This window comes from Grus americana, chromosome 2 (genome assembly GCF_028858705.1).
Source record: "Grus americana isolate bGruAme1 chromosome 2, bGruAme1.mat, whole genome shotgun sequence".
NCBI lineage: Eukaryota > Metazoa > Chordata > Aves > Gruiformes > Gruidae > Grus > Grus americana.
Genome location: NC_072853.1, coordinates 99,995,968 through 100,002,791, shown reverse-complemented (window position 1 = coordinate 100,002,791; position 6,824 = coordinate 99,995,968).

The window sequence follows — 6,824 nt, the reverse complement described above, 5'->3', positions numbered from 1 at the left end:
TGTGCCTTAGTTGCTGTGGGTTGCTTAATTTAGGCTATCTCAGGAACCTGTCAACCTGCACCTGAGCAATTGCATTGATTATTGGGGGAGTATGAAAGGAAATTATACCTGAACAAAATTTACCCTTTGGTGAAGAAGCCTTTGCCAACTTTAATAGGATAAAATTCTGCCAGTGTGTAATGTTTTATTGGGCTGAAGTGAAATACTTTGGAGGAAGATTTCCAGTTCATAAAGCACTTCTAAAACGTCAATTTACCTTATGTTTTGTAGGCCATTGTATTTTTCCTCTTTGCAAACCAAGTTCCTGTTCTGCAGGTTCCTTGCACCAAGAACAAGAAGATAAAGTTTGTACTGAAGAGCTGGACCCTGTGGGAGCTGCAAGAGACTTCCGAAAATGTTAAGTCTGATGCAGACCAACATTTCTAAAACAATGACTTCCACTGAAGGAAGGTTGTGTGTTTCCTCTGAAAGAGGAAGTCAGCAAACCTGTACAATAAAAATAATGCTCATTTTCAGTTCAGATTTTTTTTCTTCACCACATCTTCAATTGTAAGTAGAGGAGTAGAACATACTTTCTAATTAATCTGAATTGAACGCATGCATCATGCTCTGTAAATCATTATGCAATTCTGCCCTTCTTTACCCTTTTTCATTGGTGCTCTGGTTACGTGGATGCAACTGAGAGTAGCTGGTCTGATCTAGAAGTGACTTGGCAAAATGCCACCCACTTGTCAATCCAAATCTGATTTACAGACCAGGTGAAGGGTACAAGGTTGGTGAAATATGCACTCTATAGGTGAAACCAAAGTTAGGCAAATAAGGGATTTTCATGAAAGAAAGCCTATCTTCCCTATTGCTGAATGTAGAAACTGAACTGCCCAGGTGTGGAGATAAATCAGAACTGAGTACAGAGATGAGACTTCATGCTGCCTGGTGGAATTTAGGTATCTTCCTAAAATACCAGGCTTTTGGTTCATTCTGCTGAAGAAATGGAAGCCAGCCCCATTATTGGGGCAATGCATGGCCAAGGCCAGGGTTGAGATTTGAGATCTTTCTGTGTCCTTTGATGTTTGAAAACTAAGGTGGCAGTAATAAAACTGTCCAACTGTGTAAAAACAGGGAGCTTGAGGGTGCACTGAAGCCCAAGTGAAAACAAATGTAAAACAATGTCTGGAGACAGGAGCCATTCTCTGTCCATGGCTCACTTGGGTCCCTGTATTGCCAGACCTCTTCCAGTCCCCAGGACAGACCTAATATGACTAGATCAGAGCATCCCCTACTTCACAAAATATGCTTTCTGCAAGACACTTATTTCCAGTTGGAAGTTTTTGGGTTTTTTATGTTGTAGTTTTGAGACTGCCTTGGAATATTTTATATAACATCAGCCACTGTGCAGATTTGTGTATTGTACTGTAATTACTTAAATAGGGGATTTTGTATGCTACAGCCAGTGATTCATGAACTGCAGGGTATCTGCAAAAACAGGCTTTCATTGGGATTATGGGATGCAAAATGCCTGAAGGTTTTTGCCTTTGATAGCAGACCTGCCATTGCATCCACACAGGGTTTGTCTAATAAATTGTATTAGCGCTTTCCAGCATCCTGATAACTTCCCTCCCCCAACTCCTTGCTATTCTGAAGTGTTTTGAAAAAAACCTGGTTCTCTGTGAATTATTGCTGTGGCAATCATTAAAGCATATGTTCAGCATGGTTGTTGACCCTGCAGTATAACAGAGAAGAAAGTTGAAAAAGTTCTTCAGGAAGGGCTTAATATTGTGATATTTGCAATTACATTATTTCTAACTAGAAATAAGGAACTTGTGGAGGGTGTGGGGAAAAGACCACAGCTGGATGTTCTCAATGTCTTCAAGGGGATGTAGTCACTTGTCTTCTATCACTTTAGGGTTATGTCGCTAAATCCCCTACCTGCTTTTGGAAATAGTCTCAGCCACTGAAGAAAATGGAGCTGCTGTTTGATTTAAGGCATTGTCTAACTTGGCATGTCAAATTATTTCAAGCCCGTGAGGAGGAGGAGGACATGCTGAAGACAGCGTGTTCATGCCTGTGTATCCAACCAATGTGTTAGACTAGGAATCCTTGCAGATGCAGGTAAGTCTAAAGCTTTTTCCTTCTGTGAGATCAGGCAGGAACTAGGCAAGGGGAATCATAAATATATGATAATGAATTGCTGCCTGATAAAAACCCCTAATTCTTCCAGGGGATAGCAGGTTTCTGTCTAGTGAAATTTCCTTGCTCACTTTTCTGTCAGCCCATTTTTACGTCTGCAGGTTTTATGTCGTAAAGACAGAAACAGAGTTGTTTTGTAGTGAGTTTTAATTATAGCAGGCACAGTATTTCAGACATGCCGATTCTTGTCTTATGTTGGGATTCACATGGCTGCATTTTCTTTTCAGGGATTGGGAAAGATCCTTTTCTTAGTCATATTTCTCTGAGATCTAGAGCTGTGCAGATAAAAAACAAAACAAAAACACCTACTGCTACTAACTCCCTTCCTTCTGAGGTCATCACAGCTCAGGTAAGGAAGTTCAGTTGATAGCAAATACAAGTCAGGGTAAGTAAAATTACAGTGCATGTTTGGTGTCCATGAGATTCTTCACTGACTTCTATTCCCATACATAAGGGTCAGCAGCGTGCCCAGGTGGCAAAGGCGGCCAACAGCATCCTGGCTTGTATCAGAAAGTGTGGCCAGCAGGACTAGGGAAGCGATCGTCCCCCTGTACTTGGCACTGGTGAGGCCACACCTCGAGTACTGTGTTCAGGTTTGGGCCCCTCGCTACAAGAAGGACATTCAGGTGCTGGAGCGTGTCCAAAGAACAATGCAGCTGGTGAAGGGTCTAGAGAACAGGTCTTATGAGGAGCAGCTGAGGGAACTGGGGTTGTTTAGCCTGGAGAAAAGGAGGCTGAGGGGAGACCCTATCAGTGTCTACAGCTACCTGAAAGGAGGTTGTAGCCAGGTGGGTGTTGGTCTCTTCTCCCAAGTAACAAGTGATAGGGGAGGTTTAGATTGGAGATTAGGAAAAATTTCTTCACTGAAAGGGTTGTCAAGCATTGAAACAGGCTGCCCAGGGAAGGGGCTAAGTCACAATCCCTGGAGGTATTTAAAAGAGGTGTAGATGTGGTGATTAGGGACATGGTTTAGTGGTGGACTTGGCAATGTTAGGTTAATGGTTGGACTTGATGATCTTAAAGGTCTTTTCCTACCTAAACAATTCTATGATTCTATGTCAGCCATCAGCAGCAAGAAAATCCAAGGCCTCCCAGTCTCCATCCTTTTGGCTATGCCTGTTCACTTTTGGCTGTGCCTGTTTCAAGCTGCTTAGTGTGCAGCAGGTTGCTTGCTATTTAAAAAACTCACTAAAAATATGAGGGCAGTAAGCAGTGTATAGCTGCGTATATACTGTGTGTATACAGACAGAGCTGTATGTTCTTGGTTGAAATCCTCAGTTCAGCAGAGGTTCTTTGGGGTTAGGTTCTTTGTAAAGGTTTGGTTTTGTTTTCAAAGCCCAGTGTGCTTCCACTCTTGCTATTTTCAGGTCTGTTTTACAGTGGTTGGCCATGCAAAGCAATGCTCCCAGACACGGCATTGGAGGAGACTCAGCCCAGCAAAGCTGCAGGTAGAGCAGAACTCACTGCCTCTGTTTTCCATATGTTCCTCTCTATGGGGGCCTGACTGGACCTCGACCTGAAGAGGAAGCAGAATGGAAACTTAATGGAGAAGCCAGTCCCACCCACAGGTATATGAAGCAGCCAAACTCTTTTGTTCTTGTTCTCTCTGGTTTTAGTATATGTCTGTCCTGGGAGGCAGGGTGTGTGGGGGTGTGTGTGTGTACAGAGGCAGTACGTTCATCCCTTGCTCTGCCTAAGTCCACAAAAACATCTAGAGCTCAGCCTTAATTTGCAGCCCTTCAAAAGAACCTTCCCCTATTTCCTCTTCTGGGTATTTTTGGTTTGGTTTTTTTTCCCCTTCTTTTTGTTTTAAGTTAGTTCACATTGATTAATCATTTTAGAAATGTTTAGGGCTGGGATTGTGAAACCTTTGCTGGCAAGAATTTTTCCCCTGGAGTCAAGGAGACTACTCATTAGCATGACTACTTGCCAGCATGAGGGAGGGATTCACAATCTGGACGTTTGTAGTTTTAAAAATATGTCTCTATTTAGCTGATTTGAGCAGCTGAACAGGGCTGGTTATGGAAATCAGACTAACAGGCTGTCACACTTGGGTGTTTTACTTCAGAATGCATCGATGGTGAAATAATGTATTTTTACGTAACGCACACATTTAAACAGTATTTCAGTCATCTGATCTGTGTCTTCAGTGTTACTTACAAGCATTGTGTGATACCCTTTCAGCATAAACCAAACCAAACCCTTTGTTGTTAAATCCCCTCTCTGTTCCCCTCTTAGCTTACATGCAGTGTAAAAATGTATGTGGGTCAGTATTGACAGGAAAGCCATTATGGGCAAATCTCTCAGAAGGGGCTAGTGCTTGCAGGATACCTGCTTTTGAGCCTAGTGGGTGGGAGGGGGCAGAAGGTGAGGAGCTGGGTAGGGTGGTGTCTGCAGGACATGAAGGTGGCATGGCTGTACCTCTTGTTCTTGCTTGAAAGAAACAAAACTCTGAGGAAAGAAGTCTGGCGCTCTGACAGAAAACCCTGTGTTTTATATTACACCAGTTCCCTACTGTGAGTCAGTCACTCCCCCTTTTTTTCTGAGGACAAGTGAAACAATTCTGCCTCTGCTCTGTATGGCTAACAGCAGCAGTGACCTTCAGGCTCATCCCAGTGGGACCATGCCAGTATGGGATCATCCCAGTGAAAATTCAGAACAACACTATCTTTCCCTTTCCCCCCACACTCCTCCACCCCACTCCGCTGCCTTTACTCCTCTGCACGCAGCGTGGCCATCCAGCCTGGGTGCGGGGCTGCTGGAGCACAGGAGTTCCCTCTTCTGTCTGCATCTCCCTCCACCTTGCACAAAGCTGACAGGGGGATTTTTTCACCTCCTCACTTTCTGTTTTCCTCTTTGATTAACTTTGGACCAGATGGCCAGTCCCCAATCTCTCAGCATGCATTTGACTGACAGGAGCCTTTGATAAACCTCATAAGAATGAAGTCATCTTCAGGTCACCTCCTCTGCCTGGCCTTTAACATCCCGCACATACCACCATTATCTGCTGAATAGGAGACAAAGGAAATTAGCTCCAATTCCCTATCATCCCCATTATTTCCACACTGATTTAAACAATGAGGCAATGAGATGCCCTTCACTTCCCTTCGAAAGGTACAAATGTCAGCTGTTAAGAAATGCAAACAAGAGGGTTCCCATGTTAATGGATGGGCTTCTTTGTAAAGCCATGAAGTGGTAAAGTGGATTTATTCACTGCCTGCCTGGAAAATGCTTAACACACTTCTAAACAAATTCTTTAACCACTTTTATTTTATACACAGTGCTGAGCACTTGAGAAGCCTCATTGTTTTGGTCTGGATATATATAATGAGGTGATATACCAGTCTCTTGTTTTTTCCATATGCAGTTATCAGAGCTTCGTTTGAGACAGTCCTGAACCGAAATCGTGGAATCAGAATTCCTTGATATACAAAAAGTTTTAGCTGTGTATGAATCCAGGTACTGAGATGTAGGAAACTACCTCCAATTTCAAGTGAGGAAAGAAATTTGGATACTCTGGACAGAGGACACAAGAGCGTGAATCAGAACAGAACCTCTCCAGAGATTTGTAAGTAGTTACCTCACATCTACTTGGCTATTAACCTTTTATCTGTGAAGAGAAATAACAATACACCATAAGAAGTGTTGCCCCATGGGTATTTTAAGCCAGGCATGCTAGAAAATAGCTTTAAAAATATTTATTTTGATGAGATTTCTTTCCCAAGATTGTGGTCTTCCACTTGAGTTGATTTGACTGACAGTTAATTCTGTGTTTTTGGCAACTGAAAGTATCTGAATGTTTGGACGCTTGCATGAAACCATTCTCCAGATCACTGGCACACCCACATACATTGCAGGAGATTAAAACAGCAATGATCTCCAAATTAACTCTTGGGAGAACTGGTCCATAAACTGTGCTTTACATTAGAATATAACTTTGCTTTTCGTCTTTGCTACTAGTCTCTCCTTAGTAAAGCAGTCAGGATCTTGCCTCTGAAATAGGGCTCACTGCAGACTCACCGCCTGATGTACAGTGGAAAAGCACCACACAAAAATGTATCTATTTATTCCACAGAGCAAGGATCATGCTGAGAGCTAGAAACTGTGAGCTGTATTCCCGTTGCCTGCTATGAAACATGGGAGCAATGACAGCGTGTCAGGTCAAGAGACTGGTGAGTAATTCTGACCACCTGTTATGCCAAATTGCTAGACCTTGGCTTCCTGTGCAGTCAGTGGGGGGGGGGGGGGGAAGTCATCTTGGTACCTAAGTTAAGCACTTAGAGAAGGTAGTCCTGCCTACTTGATGCATTGTGACTGCTGCTCACAGAAAGAATCTGAATCACTCCTTGCTTATTGACCTTAGATGCCATTGTAGCAGGGGTTTCTAAGTTAGGCTCTTATGTTGGGCAGCTTGAACATGGCACTGAAAGTGAAGGCCTTTCTGTTGTTTTAAAGTCCTATGTAGCGTTTGCCACATACCTTTAGTCACTGATAAAGGCTAGTCTCTTTCTTTACAGTGTTATCACAGGTACCTGTGCTTCACCAGTGGCAGACAGAATTCTGATGTTGATCTATGCTGCTTTATGCTTCTGGGCACAGCCTGGCTAGCCTCCACTATGAACTCTGTGTCTAAAGAG